Source organism: Triticum urartu, chromosome 1, assembly GCF_003073215.2.
Source record: "Triticum urartu cultivar G1812 chromosome 1, Tu2.1, whole genome shotgun sequence".
Taxonomy (NCBI): Eukaryota; Viridiplantae; Streptophyta; class Magnoliopsida; order Poales; family Poaceae; genus Triticum; species Triticum urartu.
In genome coordinates, this window is record NC_053022.1 from 23,601,297 (window position 1) to 23,622,916 (window position 21,620).

Here is a 21,620-nt window from a genome sequence, read left to right on the forward strand (position 1 = left end):
AGCTTAAATAGTCTTGATCGCGAGGGTGTGAGATTGCTGAGTCCCCGTGACTCACAGATTACTTCAAACAGCTGGAGGTGCTGATGATAACTGTGAAGGTGACGCAACCGAGCTCAAGGAGGAGCTCGATGAAGATCTTGATCGTAGTCTTGTTTCGTTTCCAGTTGATCAGTAGTGGAGCCCAGTCGGGGCGATCGGGGATCTATGCATTAGGGGTTGTCTTTCTTTATTTGGTTCCGTAGTCGGACCCTGATTGTATTCTGGATGATGTAATGCTATATTTATGTATTGTGTGAAGTGGCGATTGTAAGCCAACTCTTTATCCCTTTCTTATTCAGTACATGGGATGTGTAAAGATTACCCCTCTTGCGACATGCCTACTATGCGGCTATGCCTCTGTCGTGCTCCGACACGTGGGAGATATAGCCGCATCGTGGGTGTTACAAGTTGGTAATCAGAGCCATCCCCGACTTAGGAGCCCCCTGCTTGATCGAATCGCTGATGTTGTTGAGTCTAGAAGAAAATGTTTTGAGTCTTAGGATTATATATATCGGAGAGTAGGATTCTTTTTACTCCTCAGTCCCTTCGTCGCTCTGGTGACGCCTCCTATCGTAGAAGTTTTGACTCTTCTCTCCTCAAATTTCACGAATTTTTTTAGGATCACGCGGGTATCTTGGAATCGTTCCGATGGTTTTGTGACGAGAACATTGTTCTTGGTGCCTCCTGACATATAGGGGTTGTGGCAGTGTCCTGGGGAGTTGAGCTCCGAGGTGTTGTCATCACCATTTTATTATTGCAGTTCTGGAATACCTGAGTTCGCCGACATCGAAAATCTCTTTTATGCATTTGTTGGTGAGATAACCTCGACGCCACCCAGTACTGGGGAGGGAGTTTGGGAGTATTGCCATAACTCGTATAACAGATGCTTTTCGAAGGTTGAGGTAAATGATTTCCGAAGGTTTCTTGGTTATGTGTTGAAGGATGGATACAGCTGGATGTAGGAATTGTTAGTTTGGGTGAGATATCATGCTTCCCCTATATCCCCAACACCTGATTGCATAACTAGAAAGTTTCGGGAGTTTATAAGTGGGAATTCAAGTATCTCGTAGGATATCTTTCCAACAGACACATGATACAGTATGGGATCTATCATATGTTTGTTTCCGGCTTATTCTGCAAGCCAATCCTTTGTTTTGTTTTGAGTTGTGGTATTCGAGTTGCTTCAATGTCATGTGTTGATTCCATACCTTTCCTAAGCGGTGTTCTCATACTACTATGTGAATACCAATCCTTCATGATAATTGAGATAGTCATGTCAATCCTTTTCAACCGGTGTGTTTTCTCTTCAAGTGGATCTGATCATTTCAACATCCGCAAGTCACCTCTCGGTTTTCCCAACATTGTTCATTTCATCCGTCCCCAAATTGCCTTTGTATTTCCCACCCTCCCACCCTTTTTCTTTAAGGACTCAAATTTCTCAATCAAGTATCTATTTTATGGATGGGAAGTCTCTCCATTCTTTTCCGTCAATGTTCTTATCCAGTGATTCTCAGGAGCTTCAAGTGTATTATTCTTCATTCTTTTATCTTCTCCGGTGGATTCAAATAAAGCTTTTTGGTGTTGATCATATCCCTTTTCCTCGTTTCAAATACCTTCTCATACCGGTGCACCTCATAATCATTCACTTCTCGCTATTCATTTGTTCGGGAGTGCTGAATATATCTCAGAAGGCTCGTCTTGTCATTCAAGATTCGTTCAAGTTCTTTTGAGGATGTTATCTCATTCAAGTCATTTAATTCAACCGGCGCAATCTTCCTCTTAAATCATTCAACGGTGTTTCTTTTGAGTGGGCCCTAACCCATAGGTATTTTCCCAGGATCTTACCTGACTCTTCTAATTTTCCCGGAGTTACTCTCAAATTATTTTCCAAGTTTGACATAAGAATGAATTATCATCAGTCAGATGGTTTCTCCAAGATCTTATAATTCTTATCACTATTGGCCAAACCTTTCTATTCTTCATCCCAGAGTATCTCAACAATTTATGGTGGTGTTTCTCGTCGTCTTTCTCGGATTTTGAAGACCGAAGAAGAGTTTTTCCTCCAAATCTTATCCGTTCTCTCAGAGATGCGTAGTTCAAGCTTGATGCCATCCTCTCATAATTGTTTTCGATTGTGAGAATTCTTTTCACCCATCCGGTGCAATTCAGGAGTCTTTTTAGTTTGATTCTCCAGAGTCCATCATTTCAGAAGATTTATTCATTCTCAGCTTTCAGCTATCATTCTCCAAATCTTACAGGTGCATCATTCAAATGTCCTCTAATCAGTTCTTGATCTCTTCGTTCATTTGTATCTAAATTCCCTCAAGTATCTTCATTCGTTCTTCATATTCTTCCCGGTGACTTGTGCCTTTGCTACTTTCATTTGCAATTCTTATGTTGGTTCGTTCAAGAGTTCTCTTCCCTGGTTATCATATCAATTCATTCGTTGTTTCAATCCCACGGGTGGTTTGTTGAAGACCTTCCCAAGTTGATGCTTTATCTATCTTAATCCTTTCTACGAGAATAAGTAGTATGCCAAATCCATTGCTTGTCATCAATTTAAATTGGTGATGGATGAGCATAACATAATTCTTATCCTTGATTCACCCAAATGATTAATTCTTTATTTAGGAGGCTCATCAAATTCTTGGTTTCAATTGTTTCACCTTTTCTTTTCCCGGAGTCCCAAGCTCTCTCAATTATATCATCAAGAAGCTCCATTTAATCATTGCTAGGCTTCTCCCGGAGTCCTTTTCAAGTTTTCTTTCGTTTGATCATTCTTTTGTTACCGGAGTTCTTCATGGAGGCTCTACATGATGGTTCATCAAGGATTTAATTCCTTCTCGAAGTGCTCATCGAGATTCTTTTCAAAGGAGCTCAAGTATTCTTCATCTTGCATTCCGAAGTGCAATTATTTATATCTTATCTTTTGAGGTGGTGTTATGTCATTTTGACAATTTTCTTTCGTGTTTCACAATTCACTTATTGTCAAGAATGAGGTATTTAAATCCATTAATCTCTTTGTTGGAATTATCTTGGGTTATATTTCACCTAAAGCTTTCCCTAAGGATTGTTGCTATTTATGGTGCTCATAAATGATCCAAGTTCTTCATTTATCATCCCGGTGAAATAAGCTTCTCGTCTCCTTGTTGACATCTATCCAATCTATTGTTTTCGTTTGTGGCAGAATTTCACCTCAAGTTTTGAGATGTTTTCATAAGCCCAGAAACAGCTTATTGTTTTGTTGTTGATATTTCAACAATTCCGTTCAAGCCTTCTTCGTAGGGATGTTTCTTTCAAATTCAATTGTGGGAGGAGTTGCCGTTTTCTTCATCGTTCTTTTCTTCCGACGACCTACCTTCTATTCTTTCATCTGGAGGCATTATGATGTTTCTCTTTTCTCTCATCTTCTCGAATGGTGAGGATCGTGTTCTTTTCGTGCTTATACAGTTAACCGGAGTGTCGTGCCCTCTATTCAAGTCCTCTCATATTATCAAGTTTTCCATCCCTTCTCAACCGGAGTGTTGTTTGAAATTGTTCTTACCCCTTTTGCCATTCTTTCAATAGTTTCGGAGGCAGTGTGTTGTTGATTTCATCAAGTATTTTCTCATCTTGTCAAGTTCTTGTTAATTCCTTCCATTTTCAATCGGAGTGTTGCCCAAATTATATCATTATTTTTCCCTCTGTATCTTGTTTTAACCGGAGTATGGTCGTAATTGATCCTTATCGTTCCTTGTACTTCTCGTTTCTACCGGAGTGCTTGCATGTACTTTTTGTCCATTGCAACCCTTTTCTTATGTCTTTCTACCTACAAGGTCCTAGTAATGTTCCTTGTTCCTCTTTTCTAACGGAGTGTTTCAACTTTGTTCATCTTCATTATATTCTGTCTTTCTATTTGTTCAACTCCGCAAGGTTCTTTGGTTTCACTCATTTGTCAAAGAAGCAACTTAGTTTTACCTCTTCCCCTTCCTCTTCCGTTTCTCTCCGGTGCCATCCTAGATCTCGGGACGAGATCCTCTTGTAGTGGTGGAGTGTTGTGACGCTCCGAGACCGATGCGCCAGGTGTCTTCCAGTTATTCGCTGTTGTTGCCATGTCATTTGCTTGCATGTTGTATTTCATCATGTCATCATGTGCATTGCATCATCATGTTTTTGAAACTTGCTTCCGTCCGGGTCTCCCCGTTCCTTCCGTTGTCCGTTCTGAGCCCAGACACACTTGCATGCACCTGTGGCACCTCTGAAATATTATTTTATAAGTGGTCGGAAAATGTTCTCGGAGTGGGTTGAAAGTTGGTGTGCGGTGTTCTTATGTTGTCAGTAGAACGCGTGCCAAGTTTCATCGCATTCGGAGTTCGTTTGATGCCCCAACGATTAACTATAGCGGCGGTATAGCCGGTCAATTGTCGGACGTTTTCGGTCTCCGGAAACGGTTGCTGGGCTGCCTTTTTTCCTATCCTCTCAGCCCAAGACCCTTCTTCACAGTCCACCAGGCACAACCTAACCTCTCTCGTCAGCCCGCGGCCCTCCTCGCGCGCGCGTCCGAAAAGCTGTCCCGGACCCGACACGGACAGTCATCACCGTTGGATCCGGATCATCCCCTAACATCCCTAAAACATCTGCGATTATTTGTTTGGTCTCCCAAAGCATTTTTTCTCAACCGTCCGATTACGATCGGAGGGACGATATAGTCTTACCCCTACCCTAATCCCCTACTATGTATACATGAGTATATACACATGAGGTCCAACCCTAAATTTTAGGAGGTTTGTCCCTCGCCGCCGCCACTCCACCAAATCCTCCTCGGATCCCTCCCGGACCAACCAGTGCATCCCTCCTGATCCACCACGATCCACCAACCACAACACCTTCACCTCCTCCCCCTCGAGCCCGAGGCCATGCCTTCTCTGCCCGATCTCCACCGCAAGCCGCAGCCGCGCCTCCAGCTCCCTCCTTGATCCAGATCTAGAGGGGTTCGATCCCCAGCCTCCCCATCCTCCTCCTTACCTCGTCGCTGGTGAGCGTCGTCGTCGGACCAAGACTGCCAGGCCAGTACCCCACCGAAGCCCCTCTAATCCCCTTCTCTCTCTGTTCCTCTCTCACGTGTTCTCGTTTCTTACTGCAAGGAGGAATCTCCACAGGCAACCGGGGTTGCGTCGCCGTGCCCAAGCTCCTCCGTCCACGCCAAGCCGTTGCTGTTCCTTCTCCGATGCCCCATCCCCGTCGGATTTGCTCGAGCCCGCCACCACTGCGCCTCAAGCCTCTCCCGCAAGAGCCACGCAGTCCTGCGCAGTCGCCTCCTCTGCACCGAGCGGGAGGACGACGAGCAGTGCCTTCTCTGCACCCCGAGCTCCTCATGACCTTCGCCAAGTCCGCTGTCGCTGCGTTCTCTGCTTCCCTGCATCGAGCAGCAGCAGCGAGCGCCTCGCTCGACCGGGTCCTGCTCGCGTTGACCGCGCCAATCGCCAAGGCCAGCGCCCAGCCTCTGCTTTGCCTCGACCATGACCAGGAGTCTGCCATGGCCGCCGTTTGTCCTCGTCGCTGCCCTTCGGATCCCCGCCGGATCTGCCTCCTCCACGAGCCCTTCTTGCCGGAGTCCCTCTTCGCTGCAACTCCCTTGAGCCACCACGCGCCGCCCCCTGCCTCGCCCCTCGCCCAGAACCGTCCGCCTGGCTCGCCTTGTGCCGTCCCGTTATGCAGTGCCCGCTGCCAAGTTCCTGCGCCGCCGCTCATGGTCTGCCTCGCGAACCCCTGCTAGTGCTCCTGCCTCCTCTTCACCTTCGTCCTTGACATCTCGGCCGGATCCGCCGCTGCCGCTATTACCTGCTTCCCCACCGATCCTCGCTCCCGCTGCCATGCGGCCATGGCGCCATCCTCTGCTCCTCGAGCGAGCGCTGCCACTTCATGTTGACCAGACCACACCAAGCAGTGCACGCATCAGTTGCGTGGGCTTCATCACCCAGCCGGCTCCAGCTATCTCCTGCACCGAACGGGCTAGTTCCGGCCCAGCGAGGTGAGGACGCGCCCAGCGCCTCCTTTGTATTTTTTTTCTTTCTTCACTGTTGGCCTAGCAGTGCACTATTTGGCCCATGTAGTTTTTTTAGGTTCTGTGATTTCCCCCATTTTTCCAGTGTGTTACAGTTTTGCAGAATAAACCCTCATGTTCATGCATATCCTAACTCGCAAATCGTGCATCGGATGGAGATGTTTTATATATGAAAAATGCTTAGAATTATGTGTAGATTAATAATATTCCGCTTTCATGCATGTTTAAAATGATGTTTGTCTAATTTTGCTTAAATGCCATGTTAAAATGATTTAATTCATAACTAAATAACCGTAGCTCCAAACTTAACAAACTTTATATGTAAATGGGGTAGAAAAATGCCTAGTTTAACATGGTGGATTTACTTTGCATGTTTAACAACTTTAAAATATACTTCAGGACAGAACAGTACCAAATATAATATATGCTCATGAGGATTTTTTCGGACTTGTTGCTTGTTGTTTCCGGCCTCATTTAAACTTGCCTAGTTAGGTAGTTTTATTATGCTTCATCTCTTGCCATGTTTAACAACTTTTAATATTGTTGGGTACCTAAACGAGAGAGAACTAAATAAGTCATGTGGTATTCCGTCAATATGCAACTCGTTGCATATTGTGCTCCACTTAATTTGTAGGATTGTTTGTGCATTTTGCCATGCCATGCTTCATTAAACCGGACATGCATCATACTTGATTATGCATCATGCCATGTATATGTGATGGTTGTTTACCATGTTGCTTGCTTCTTTCAGGGTTGCTTCTCTCGTTAGCTTCGGTTTCATTCTGGAGTACTGAGGTTTCGTTCGACTACGTCCGTTTATCTTCTTCATGGAATCGTTCTTCTTCCTTGCGGGATCTCAGGCAAGATGACCATACCCTCGAAATCACTTTATCTTTGCTTGCTAGTTGCTCACTCTATGGCTATGCTGCGATACCTACCACTTGCTATATCATGCCTCCCATATTGACATGTCAAGCCTTTAACCCACGTTTCCTAGAAAACCGTTGTTTGGCTATATTACCGCTTTGCTTAGCCCCTCTTATAGCGTTGCTAGTTGCAGGTGAAGATGGAGTTTGTTCCTTGTTGGAACATGTTTATTGTTGGGATATCACAATATCTCTTATTTACTTTAATGCACCTATATACTTGGTAAAGGGTGGAAGGCTCGGCCTTATGCCTGGTGTTTTGTTCCACTCTTGTCGCCCTAGTTTCCGTCATACCGGTGTTATGTTCCTTGATTTTGCGTTCCTTACACGGTTGGGTGTTATGGGGACCCCTTGGCAGTTCGCTTTGAATAAAACTTCTCCAGCAAGGCCCAACCATGGTTTTACCATTTGCCTCACCACCACCTACCCTTCCCTCGGGTCGGCCAACCCGAGGGACATCTTTATTTTAAGCCCCCCCGGGCCAGTGCTTGTCTAAGTGTTGGTCTGAACCGAGTAGACTGCGGGGCCACCTCGGGGAAACTTGAGGTTTGGTTTTACTCGTAGGTTGTCTCATCCGGTGTGCCCTGAGAACGAGATATGTGCAGCTCCTATCAGGATTTGTCGGCACATTCGGGCGGCTTTGCTGGTCTTGTTTTACCATTCTCGAAATGTCTTGTAACCGGGATTCCGAGTCTGATCGGGTGTTCCTGGGATAAGGAATGTCCTTCGTTGATCGTGAGAGCTTGTGATGGGCTGAGTTGGGACACCCCCGCAGGGTTTGAACTTTCGAATGCCGTGCCTGCGGTTATGGGCAGATGGGAATTTGTTAATGTCCGGTTGTAGAGAACTTGACACTTAACTTAATTAAAATGCATCAACCGCGTGTGTAGCCGTGATGGTCTCTTCTCGGCGGAGTCCGGGAAGTGAACACGGTTCTTGTGTTATGCTTGAACGTAAGTAGTTGTAGGATCACTTCTAGTTCACGACCGTGCTTTGCTTCTCTTCTCACTCTCATTTGCGTAAGTTAGCCACCATATATGCTTAGTGCTTGCTGCAGCTCCACCTCACTACCTTTTCCCTACCAATAAGCTTAAATAGTCTTGATCGCGAGGGTGTGAGATTGCTGAGTCCCCGTGACTCACAGATACTTCCAAAACAGATGTAGGTGCCAATGATGCCAGTGCAGGGGACGCTACCGAACTCAAGTAGGAGTTCGACGAGGATTCGGGCCATTACTATGTTTCTTTTCCGGATGATCAGTAGAGGAGCCCAGTTGGGGCAATCAGGGATCTATGCATCAACCGCGTGTGTAGCCGTGATGGTCTCTTCTCGGCGGAGTCCGGGAAGTGAACACGGTTCTTGTGTTATGCTTGAACGTAAGTAGTTGCAGGATCACTTCTTGATCACTTCTAGTTCATGACCGTGCTTTGTTTCTCTTCTCGCTTTCATTTGCGTAAGTTAGCCACCATATATGCTTAGTGCTCGCTGCAGCTCCACCTCACTACCTTTTCCCTACCCATAAGCTTAAATAGTCTTGATCGCGAGGGTGTGAGATTGCTGAGTCCCCGTGACTCACAGATTACTTCAAACAGCTGGAGGTGCTGATGATAACTGTGAAGGTGACGCAACCGAGCTCAAGGAGGAGCTCGATGAAGATCTTGATCGTAGTCTTGTTTCGTTTCCAGTTGATCAGTAGTGGAGCCCAGTCGGGGCGATCGGGGATCTATGCATTAGGGGTTGTCTTTCTTTATTTAGTTCCGTAGTCATTCCCTGATAGTATTCTGGATGATGTAATGCTATATTTATGTATTGTGTGAAGTGGCGATTGTAAGCCAACTCTTTATCCCTTTCTTATTCAGTACATGGGATGTGTAAAGATTACCCCTCTTGCGACATGCCTACTATGCGGCTATGACTCTAAGTCATGCTTCGACACGTGGGAGATATAGTCGCATCATGGGTGTTACACCCCTGTAGGGTATAAACTTTTGAGAGTCGTGCCCGCGGTTATGTGGCAGATGGGAAATTGTTAATATCCGGTTGTAGAGAACTTGACACTTGACTTAATTAAAATGAATCAACCGCGTGTGTAGCCGTGATGGTCTCTTTTTGGCGGAGTCTGGGAAGTGAACATGGTTTTGGGTTATGCTTGAACGTAAGTAGTTTCAGGATCACTTCTTGATCACTTCTAGCTTCACGACCGTTGCATAGTTTCTCATCTTACTCTTATTTGCGCATGTTAGCCACCATATTTTCTTAGCGCTTGCTGCAACTCCACCTCACAACCTTGTCCTACCCATAAGCTTAAAAAGTCTTGATCTCGCGGGTGTCAGATTGCCGAGTTCTCGTGACTCACAGATACTTCGAAAATAGTTGCAAGTGCCGATGATACCAGTGCAGGTGATGCTACCGAACTCAAGTGGGAGTTCGACGAGGAACTTGGTTGTTATTATGTTTTCGTTTCCTGATGATTAGTAGTGGAGCCCAGTTGGGACGATCAGGGATCTAGCAGTTGGGTTTATATTCTTTTTCATTTGGTTGTCCGTACTCGGACTATGAGTGTACTCTGATGATGCATGAACTTATTTGAATATTGTGTGATGTGGTGAGTGTAAGCCAACTCTATTTATCCCTTTCTTGTTCATTACATGGGATTGTGTGAAGATGACCCTTCTTGCGACAAAACTACAATGCGGTTATGCCTTTAAGTCGTGCCTCGACACGTGGGAGATATAGTTGCGTCATGGGCATTACAGCTAGTGACTATGATGAGAAGACTTTGGTTCTTATTACAACTTAAGAACACAGTGGAGATGATTCTGATCATGAGATGCAATACATGGCTACTGAAGATGCTGACAGGTATGAATGTTTAGTTGCTCAACGTGTTTTGAGTGTGCAGGTTACACAAGCTGAGCAAAATCAGAGGCATAATTTGTTCCATACAAAGGGAGTTGTGAAGGAACGTTCTGTTCGCGTCATCGTAGATGGAGGGAGCTGCAACAACTTGGCTACCATGGAGATGGTGGAGAAGCTATATCTCACCACAAGACCACATCCATATTCTTACTACATCCAATGGTTCAAAAACAGCGGCAAGGTTAAGGTAACACGTACTATTCGTGTGCATTTAATATCTCTACATATGCTAATTATGTTGATTGTGTGTAGCGACCTGACCCGAATGGATCAAGTCCCTGTGCTTAAGTGCCATCCCTGGATCGGTATGCTGACACACACAGTACTCGAGGATTTATAGCAGAGGTAAATCACATGTAAAAATAACGTAAATACTATTACCTCAAATCCAAAATAGCGGAAGTAACAAGGTTGTGGATTCCCATCAACACCAACGGCAAAATTGAGTGTAGAAATCATAACCCTAACGTATCACTTACTCGTCGTAAGAAACCTGTAATATGAGACGTTGCAGCCCGAAACGGGTCAGTACATTGAATGTACTGGCAAATTCACACCATAGAGAAAATGAATAAAGACTATCACTACATGCATATTTGGCTGGTGGAAAAGCTCTATGGGTATAAGGTTTTTGCGTAAAGCCAATTTTTCCCTACTACAAAGGAATACATTTTAATTAACTATCATGGTGGTTGTTGAACATTGAGAATGGTTGACAGCATTCTCAATACCAATTAAGTAACATCATTAAACCCAACAATATTCATTTAAAGTAAACTGATGAGATCAACAGGATAATCCAAGAACTATATACTCAAGATGTCCATAACCGGGGACACAGCTAATCATGATTAGTTTATTACACTCTGCAGAGGTTTGTGCACTTTTCCCCACAAGACTCGATCGCCTCCGTTGGATTTCTTGCACTACATGGTGTTTGAGAAACGGATGACCGAGACATAGTCTTTCAGAAGCGCTAGCACCTTACGATCGGGTATACCGTACCACCTACATCCCCTACATCTGCTAGTCTACCACTATAAGAGTTCGCACAACTTAATCAACTATGCCAGAGCCCATAATGGCTTGTGGCTGCACACGGAAGTTTCTAGTATGAATAATCTCATGATCCCTTTGAGCCTGTGTGGCGGTCCAAAAGAAAACAGGCAAGTCCTGAATTACCCAGATGCCTAGACAGGCAATCCTAGAATAACCAGGTGCCTCAATCCACCCAGATGTGTGTTTAAATTGCCACCTTAAGTAAACCATTAATTAACAATCTCACATCTGTCATGGATACTCTCAAAACCCAATCCACGTCTACTAGCATAGCATGGCATAATAAGCAAACGTAGAAGTAACTCCCAAAGGTTTGATAATAAACAGGTAATAGGTACTACCTCATCTACTTCCCATCCCACAGTTTAATTAGATCCTAATCATGCAATGTGTGAAGATTGATCTAATGCAAAAAACCGGGTATGGAAGGGGATATGATCAAAGTGTGAACTTGCCTGCAATGTTGATGAAGATGATTCGCACTCAAAACTCTTGATAGATCTACTCGTCACACTCCGGTCAATCTATCGTAAGCAAGCAATAGTAACCACACATAAGCAATCACTCAAAAGATCAAAAAGATCGAAGAAGACAATTCGGAAAACATCAAAACCAAGCAAATAGCTCTTGCAACATAAAATTATTTCTAACAGTACCAAAATTATGTGAATTTGGCCTTATTAGAATGTTTAGGTCAAGAGCTTTGATTTGCAAAAAGAATCAACTCAAACGGAGCTACGAAACTCAAGTTATGATCAAACGAAGTTTGAATTCAAATCTGATCTAATTCAAATTTTAAACTTTTCAAAAACATGTTTGAGTTGGATTACTGGATAGAGTAGATCATAACGAAGAAGTAGGCGTTGGTTTCGTTGGATTTGGATAAACGGTTGAAAAGTTGTGATAGTTTGAAGATCAGGGACTAAACTGTAAATAAAACACTGACAGATGGGTCCCTGGCCGAAAATAAAAAGAAAAAGAAAAATCCTACCGAACGAACGTTCGCTACAGAATCATAAGAGATGAAAACCGTTTGTTACAAAACCCTAACTAAATGAACGCTCACAAAATAAACTAAACTAAATAATAAACCGTTTTTTAACATTTCCAGACAAATAAAATAATAAAACAAATTAAATGGAAACATTATATAGGAATATAATATATCAAAATTTTCAGGAAAAGATTTCCTACACACTGAACATTTTTATAACTTCAAATAAAATCCACACAAATTCAGATAAATCAAAGAGTGCTACTGGTCTATTAAAATCCAACAAAAACATTTTAAAAATACCAAAATGATTTCAAATAAATCTTTCTCCAATTTTCTAATGTAGGGAATCATGTTACCCTAATTTCCATGTATTTTATTTTTGGAGAAAAATAATTTGAATAAAACTCAAATAACTCCAAATTGAAAATAAATTCAAAAGAACTTTGAATTTAATTCTTTGAAACTCCCAACTCATATTTCATATGTTTTGAAGAAGTCATTTTATCTTCGCTCATGAAAATCATTGAGCTGCATGAAGTTTATGAATTGAAATATTTCCAAATGAAATTCAATTATTTTCAAATACCCTTTCATTTAATTTAAATGGAAGAAGTCATATCATCTTCACTCAAGGGTTTTGTATTTGAAAAGAATTTGAATTCATGGAGATCAGAAAGCAAATATGAAAGTTTGGGAAAGCCCTTTTATTCCCTCTCATTTAACTTTCAAAAAGGATTCGAATTTCACTCAATTTCACGCAATCAATCAAATAATCAATCAATTCTATCTATCTATTATAACATTCCAAAATTTAGAATTTTGGGATGTTACAAACCTACCACCCTTAAAATGAATCTCGTCCTCGAGATTCGGAGAGGCTAGAAAGAAATAGGTTAGGGTTTGGGGTCTTCTCAAAATCCATCAATCATCACAGGGGTCTGGGGTGCTACCACCCTTAGAAGCATGGTTACAGCTCCATCGAAACTCATATACTTCATCCATATTGTTAACAGTGTCGGTCTTCTCAAATCCTCGGAAAATTCCTTCTCTGGCTCTTCCGGTAGTGGCCTAACCTTTTCCTCAATTCTTCTGTCCTTTCCTCTTGGTAAGGTTATTCCGAGATTGGGTCTTCTTAGCTGACAGGTCTGGCGCCAAAACTAAACAACTATCGATATCTCATGGTGGTCAACAATTTGTGGTTTCTCCTGCAGGAAATGGGTCTGGGTGATCCTCATCGTATAACCTACGGTTGGCAAAGCTGCCTTGTACAAGGGAAAAAAATACCTATACCATTCTAAGGCTTAAACAAGGTTTTGATCGTCGTCTCTCCACTATAGGTAAGTCACTCAGATTTACCATCCCATATAGCAAGGCGAATAATAAGAGTAAGTCGGTATGGTGATCAATCCATCCCGCACCCAAATCATTACCTTGTATACGGTTTAGCGAATCTCGCATTGTAACACTCGGTCATCCTCACAAGCATTGCAGAATTCCTCTCGTCGACGAACCAAGTTCGGGATAATCCATTGATTCTGCAAGCCAGACAAATATCTATCGTTCCTTCACAACTCTCAGGTTTTGCATAAACTCCTATAAAATTGTCTGTCGACAAAGGTATATCCACTTCCAGGGTTTTTCCTTCAGCAAGAATGTGCTTGCTTCTTGGCAGGTCCTGGGGCCTGTGGGTTATGGCACACCTCATCACTTGTAGTCCTTGAACTTATCATCGGGCAACTGATCATTATTCCAACTTCCTTCTTCCTAGTATTCTTAAATCCATCCAATTGTACTGTCTTCCTTCCTTCTATTGGCACCAAACTAGGACATGATTACTCAGACTCATCATGGAATTTCCATTGATCCATATTTCCAACATCATACCTCCTTTATATCCAATAGTAATTCATCTCTTCATCCTCGTGGGATATCCCACATACCGAGATAAAAACTTATACTTATGAAGTCCATATTCCACTTCGTGGAACATCATTATCCTTTTTGTGGTCAAGTGTCCTTACACGGGAATATTGGCCATCTCTGCATGGCACTTCTTCAACTGGGAACCGTGAAACACATCCTGAACTCCTGACAGTCCTTCGGGTGACTCCAACTTGTTGGCCACTTCTCCCATACGCTCCAAAACTCGGTATGGTCCTACAAATCTCGGGGCTAACTGTCCCTTAACTCCAAATCATTTAACTCCTCGCAGAGGGGACACATGAAGACATGCTCTGTCTCCAATTTCATAGGCTACCTCCTTGAGTTTTTTTGAGTCTACATAACTCTTCTGCTTGGACTGAGCTACCTTCAGTCTATCTCGAATCAACTTAACATTCTCTTTCGACTCCTTCATCACATTTGGTCCAACAACTGACGGTCTCCAACTTCATCCCACATACTCTTGGGGTATCACACATATCGAGACAAAACTCGTATTCATTTTGTCTGAAATCCACTCAGTGGAGTATCCTTATCTTTTCCAGGGGTCAACGGTTCTTACAGGGTACTACCACCCTTAAAATGCACAAATCTTCCATAGACCATATTTCTCATATCCTCAAAATGGCCAAAATTCTTCTTCATAGAGTAACAACTCATAAAATCCATATCAGTACCAACGATGCTAACTTTATTGATTCTCCAATGATTACAATCTCTTGCTTTTCCATTACATGTCTCAACTCAACACCTCAGTATAAAAGAAAATGTTCTCACTTCTACTACTCCATTTCTTTTGTTGCAAACTCAACTATCTAGCCCAAGTTTCCTTCTCCTTGGGGCATTCTCTGGCAAAGTGCCCTGCTCCATTACAACGAAAACATATTACTTCTGACAAGTCTCGAGGTTTCCTTTTTGGGCAACTGTTGAGGTAGTGCCCTGACTCCTTGCACCTGTAACAGGTGATACGACTCAGGTCCTTCCTGGAATCCAATCTGCTTCTCTTCCTAGACCTTTCCATGCCAATCATGGCTTCTATTTCCTGTGGGTCATATTCTACTTCCTCTGTCGGGAATTCTACTAGATCCCCATTCATACAACTCTCGGAGATGTGTCCTTCTTCTCCACATGAATAGCAAGACTTAGTGCAGGGTTTACTCGGGTCTTCTTTAGGCGTGTCCTCCATGTTCTGAATCCATTGGTCTGCCTCCAACTGACTCATCGGTCCAGAAAATACAAGCTCATCTCCATTCATCCTCTATTGGGTCCATGTGGGTTTGGGGTAAGATAAGAGAGAGGAAGAGGGATACACACAATACAAACAAAAGTTTTGAAAAGACAGATTTTTATTGTGGTTGTCGGAAAAACATCAAACAGATGACAGCTCACAAACGTCGCATCTAACGTAAGTGTATAACTTGGGTTTGGTCTTCTAAGGTCAATAAATCTTCAACGTCTCCAAACTCTTCAAGCCTTGTTCATGCCTCCAATGGCTTCTTCCGATCATGCTTGTCTTTCTCAAGTTCTTTTGCCAGATCATTCTCTGTTGACGTGAAATCTCTCGTGACATCCTTTAATATTCCGGAGTTGCATTTCAAACTTCTGGTTTCAACATCCTTCACATGAACCATGGTCATACTGTCCTTCAGTTCTTGACAATTCTCCGGTATCTCGAGGTTGTAGCTCCTCCAGCTTGGCTACTCTCATCTTCAGGATCCTGAGTTCCTCATGAAATACTTCCTTGTCTAATACGACTTCCTGGAGCTCCATTTAAACTTCTTGATGTACTACTCCAGATCTTGGTGATACACCAGCTAAGTTTAAAACTGCATCCTTTGCTGATAGATGCTCCATCAGCCTTCTACCATCCAATCCTTCCGAAGGAATGCATGCTTAGCTCAGCTCGGTGACCACAGTATCAATGGTGATGACATCACGGATAACCATGTTTCTGCCCTTGTCATTGCCATGAGCTATCTTGCCAGTTGATATCTCCTGCCTTAGGGTTTTCTTGACAAAACTTTGAGTTCTCAACTCTCCATGTTTTGGTCTTTCTCCAATACACCTTGATCTCGGGTATTGACAACTTCCATAGTCTGCCAAGTTCCATAAGGGTAGCCTTCCTAGGTCATATAAATCTGGGAATTCTTCAGAGCCTTCAAATTCTACTTTTCTTCGGCCTTCAACCGTTGTAGATTCCATTATTCAGATGCACGGAAAATACTCTTCATTTTGAAGTGGTCTTAGTTGTCCGATACCTTGTACTTCTTGGAGTGGTCTCATCAGTCGAATCTTCGTGTGGTTAAAAGGGGAAAGGGGTATAGTCTCACTAAAAGGGAATATTTGAATAAGCTCAGAAGAGAAGAGAGGTAAATGATCTTTTGAAAATGAAGTTGTAGAGAAATTTTTTCCTATGGGCTTGCCAGTTTCTAGGGTCACGTCCTACAGTCAACATGTGCTCTAATACCATCTTGTAGCGACCTGAACCGAATGGATCAAGTCTCTATGCTTAAGTGCCATCCCTGGATCGGTATGCTGACACACATAGTACCCGAGGATTTATAGCAGAGGTAAATCACATGTAAAAGTAACGTAAATACTATTACCTCAAATCCAAAATAGCGGAAGTAACAAGGTTGTGGATTCCCATCAACACCAACGGCAAAATTGAGTGTAGAAATCGTAACCCTAACGTATCACTTACTCGTCGTAAGAACCCTGCAACATGAGACGTTGCAGCCCGAAACGGGTCAGTACATTGAATGTACTGGCAAATTCACACCATAGAGAAAATGAATAAAGACTATCACTACATGCATATTTGGCTGGTGGAAAAGCTCTATGGGTATAAGGTTTTTGCGTAAAGCCAATTTTTCCCTACTACAAAGGAATACATTTTAATTAACTATCATGGTGGTTGTTGAACATTGAGAATGGTTGACAGCATTCTCAATCCCAATTAAGTAACATCATTAAACCCAACAATATTCATTTAAAGTAAACTGATGAGATCAACAGGATAATCCAAGAACTAGATACTCAAGATGTCCATAACCGGGGACACAGCTAATCATGATTAGTTTATTACACTCTGCAGAGGTTTGTGCACTTTTCCCCACAAGACTCGATCGCCTCCGTTGGATTTCTCGCACTACATGGTGTTTGAGAAACGGATGACCGAGACATAGTCTTTCAGAAGCGCTAGCACCTTACGATCGGGTAGACCGTACCACCTACATCCCCTACATCTGCTAGTCTACCACTGTAAGAGTTCGCACAACTTAATCAACTATGCCAGAGCCCATAATGGCTTGTGGCTGCACACGGAAGTTTCTAGTATGAATAATCTCATGATCCCTTTGAGCCTGGGTGGCGGTCCAAAAGAAAACAGGCAAGTCCTGAATTACCCAGGTGCCTAGACAGACAATCCTAGAATAACCAGGTGCCTCAATCCACCCAGATGTGTGTTTAAGTTGCCACCTTAAGTAAACCATTAATTAACAATCTCACATCTGTCATGGATACTCTCAAAACCCAATCCACGTCTACTAGCATAGCATGGCATAATAAGCAAACGTAGAAGTAACTCCCAAAGGTTTGATAATAAACAGGTAATAGGTACTACCTCATCTACTTCCCATCCCACAGTTTAATTAGATCCTAATCATGCAATGTGTGAAGATTGATCTAATGCAAAAAAACTGGGTATGGAAGGGGATATGATCAAAGTGTGAACTTGCCTGCAATGTTGATGAAGATGATTCGCACTCAAAACTCTTGATAGATCTACTCGTCACACTCCGGTCAATCTATCGTAAGCAAGCAATAGTAACCACACATAAGCAATCACTCAAAAGATCAAAAAGATCGAAGAAGACAATTCGGAAAACATCAAAACCAAGCAAATAGCTCTTGCAACATAAAACTATTTCTAACAGTACCAAAATTATGTGAATTTGGCCTTATTAGAATGTTTAGGTCAAGAGCTTCGATTTGCAAAAAGAATCAACTCAAACGGAGCTACGAAACTCAAGTTATGATCAAACGAAGTTTGAATTCAAATCTGATCTAATTCAAATTTTAAACTTTTCAAAAACATGTTTGAGTTGGATTACTGGATAGAGTAGATCATAACGAAGAAGTAGGCGTTGGTTTCGTTGGATTTGGATAAACGGTTGAAAAGTTGTGATAGTTTGAAGATCAGGGACTAAACTGTAAATAAAACACTGACAGATGGGTCCCTGGCCGAAAATAAAAAGAAAAAGAAAAATCCTACCGAACGAACGTTCGCTACAGAATCATAAGAGATGAAAACCGTTTGTTACAAAACCCTAACTAATGAACGCTCACAAAATAAACTAAACTAAATAATAAACCGTTTTTTGGGGATTTTTTTTAACATTTCCAGACAAATAAAATAATAAAACAAATTAAATGGAAATATTATATAGGCATATAATATATCAAAATTTTCAGGAAAAGATTTTTTACACGACTGAACATTTTTATAACTTCAAATAAAATCCACACAAATTCAGATAAATCAAAGAGTGCTACTGGTCTATTAAAATCCAACAAAATCATTTTAAAAATACCAAAATGATTTCAAATTAATTTTTCTCCAATTTTCTAATGTATGGGAATCATGTTACCCTAATTTCCATGTATTTTATTTTTGGAGAAAAATAATTTGAATAAAACTCAAATAACTCCAAATTGAAAATAAATTCAAAAGAACTTTGAATTTAATTCTTTGAAACTCCCAACTCATATTTCATATAATTTGAAGAAGTCCTTTTATCTTCTCTCATGAAAATCATTGAGCTGCATGAAGTTTATGAATTGAAATATTTCCAAATGAATCCAATTATTTTCAAATACCCTTTCATTTAATTTAAATGGAAGAAGTCATATCATCTTCACTCAAGGGTTTTGTATTTGAAAAGAATTTGAATTCATGGAGATCAGAAAGCAAATATGAAAGTTTGGGAAAGTCCTTTTATTCCCTCTCATTTAACTTTCAAAAAGGATTCGAATTTCACTCAATTTCACGCAATCAATCAAACAATCAATCAATTCTATCTATTTATTATAACATTCCAAAATTTAGAATTTTGGGATGTTACATTGTGATGTGATACCCATGCAAGCATGTTCCTTATTACTTGGTAGACCATGGCAATTTGATAACAATTCTATACAGCAAGGTAGAAACAATCAGTATACTCGTGTCCATAAGGTTAAAAATATTACTTTGCTTCCTATGACTCCTGATTCCATTTTGAAAGATTATATTAATAGAGATAATAAAGCAAAATAGGAGAAAAATTAGAGCGAAAATCAGATTGTGGCAAAAGAATTTCAGCAACAAATGAATCCTAATAATAAATCATCTAGTGTTGCTTCTGAAATTAAACTGAAAAGTGCATGTTTACTTGCCACCAAATCTGATATTGATGATCTAGATTTCAGCAAATCTGTTTGCTATGCTTTTGTGTGCAAAGAGGCGTTATTTTCTTTCGAGGATGTACCTTCCTTTTTGCCTCCTGCAGTCACTAACATTTTGCAGGAGTTCACTGACGTCTTTCCACAAGATGTGCCACCGGTATTACCACATATTCAAGGGATTAAGCATCAGATTGACTTAATTCCCAGTGCTACGCTGCCTAACCGTCCGCCATACCGTACCAATCCAGAGGAGACGAAAGATATTATGCGTCAAGTACAGGAGCTGCTCGACAAAGGTTATATACGTGAATCTCTTAGTCCTTGTGTTGTTTCTACTATACTAGTGCCCAAAAAGGATGGTACGTCGCGCAGGTGTGTTGACTGTAGAGGCATTAATAATATTACTATTTGTTATCGTCATCCTATTCCTTAGCTAGATGACATGCTTGATGAATTGAGTGGCTCGACGATATTCTCCAAAGTTGAGTTGCGTAGTGGATACCATCAAATTCGTATGAAATTGGGAGATGAATGGAAAACAGCATTTAAAACTAAGTTTGGCTTATAAGAGTGGTTAATCATGCCTTTTGGGTTAACTAATGCACCTAGTTCTTTCATGAGATTAATGAATGAAGTTTTACGTGCTTTCATTTGACGATTTGTGGTAGTCTATTTTGATGATATACTGATTTATTATACATCTTTGGAGGAACATTTGGAACATTTACGTGTTGTTTTTATTGCTCTACGTGATGCATGTTTGTTTGGTAACCTTGGGAAGTGCATCTTCTGCATTGACCGGGTATCTTTTCTTGGCTATGTTGTTACTCCACAGGGAATTGAAGTTGATAAAGCCAAGATTGACACTATTGGGAGTTGGCCACAGCCCAAAACAGTCACACAAGTGAGCAGTTTTCTTGGCCTCACTGGATTCTATAGGCGTTTTGTGAGAGATTTCAACACCATTGCTGCACCTCTCAATGCGCTTACAAAGAAGGATGTGCCTTTTGTTTTATGGTACCGCACAGGAAAAAGCCTTCACAGTATTGAAAGATAATATGACACATGCTCATTTACTTCAACTTTCTGATTTTAATAAGACTTTTGAGGTTGAATATGATGCTAGTGAAATTGGATTAGGAGGTGTGTTATTACAAGATGGCAAACCGTTGCATACTTGATGCGGAGCATCCAACGATCATCCCCATATACACTCAAGCATACACCATTGGACACAAGGTGAACCCGTTCCTAAATGCTTCCCCTTCCCACTCATACGAGACATGGTTGCTACCTAATGTAAAGACACTACTTGTGCTCAGGAACCAAGGAGATAACCATGGAGATGCTCGAAGCATAGGACAAGTTCACACGGAAGCTGATCGAGAAATGCCTCAAGTGGAGTCGCTGCAGAGCTACAGCGGCTGGACATCCGGCAAGAGCCCGCACATCCGGCACCACCAACCAGAAGAAGACCAGAGAGAAATAGACGCTAGGCGACTCTACAGCGGTCGGACATCCGGCTGACCCCTGGACATCCGGCGCCCTGCAACGGGCCGGACATCCAGTGCCCCCTATCCAGAGAGCACCGATGCCGACCACGCCAGCCCGGACATCCGGTCCGTGCCCGGACATCCGGCCACCCGCGAACGGCCGGACATCCGGCCCCCAGCCCAGAAATCCGGCGCCTGTCTGCGCAAAGTGAACGGGCCAAGGGCCCATGTATCCCTCTTTCCCACTTACCCCTTCGTGGCTTAGACTATATATACTCCCCCACCTCCTTCTAGTTAGCGTTAGCATTGGTTTAGCTCATTTTAGAGATAGAGCATTGCTCATCCACATCGGATCTACTCCACGTGAGGGGCCGCGGCCTCTACGGAGAAGATCCTTTTGGATTCAAGACCTCCTTGCGGAGAAGATCATCAAGACCCCCTCTTGGGCGGCCCCATCAAGACCTCCTCACGGATTAGACCGTTACCTCTTGTATCGCCCATTGTTGACTTTGGATCTTGTATCTCCCTTTGTGTTCATGGATCTAGCGCATGTAAGATCATGCTTGTTGGTTTGAGTGTTCTCTTGTGTTCCCCTCGTGATTTTCCCCTTGTTTACCTCCTCGTGTTCTTCGTGTTCTTTGCGGGATCCGCTCCTTTCGTGAAAGATCGGCCACTAGGGTTCTACCCTACATCATCTTGGTATCATGAGCCACGTTGATCATGATTTTGGAGCCTCCCCTCATTGTTTTTCTAGC

General features: G+C 42.3%; 1 long non-coding RNA gene across 1 annotated transcript; it reads left to right on the forward strand.

Moving 5' to 3' along the window:
- The first annotated feature begins 19,069 nt into the window (after positions 1-19,069).
- On the forward strand, positions 19,070-20,529 carry LOC125543875. Its single transcript, XR_007298973.1, has 2 exons — positions 19,070-19,668; positions 20,208-20,529. It is a non-coding gene; the product is annotated as an uncharacterized LOC125543875 (long non-coding RNA).
- The last annotated feature ends 1,091 nt before the right edge of the window (positions 20,530-21,620 follow it).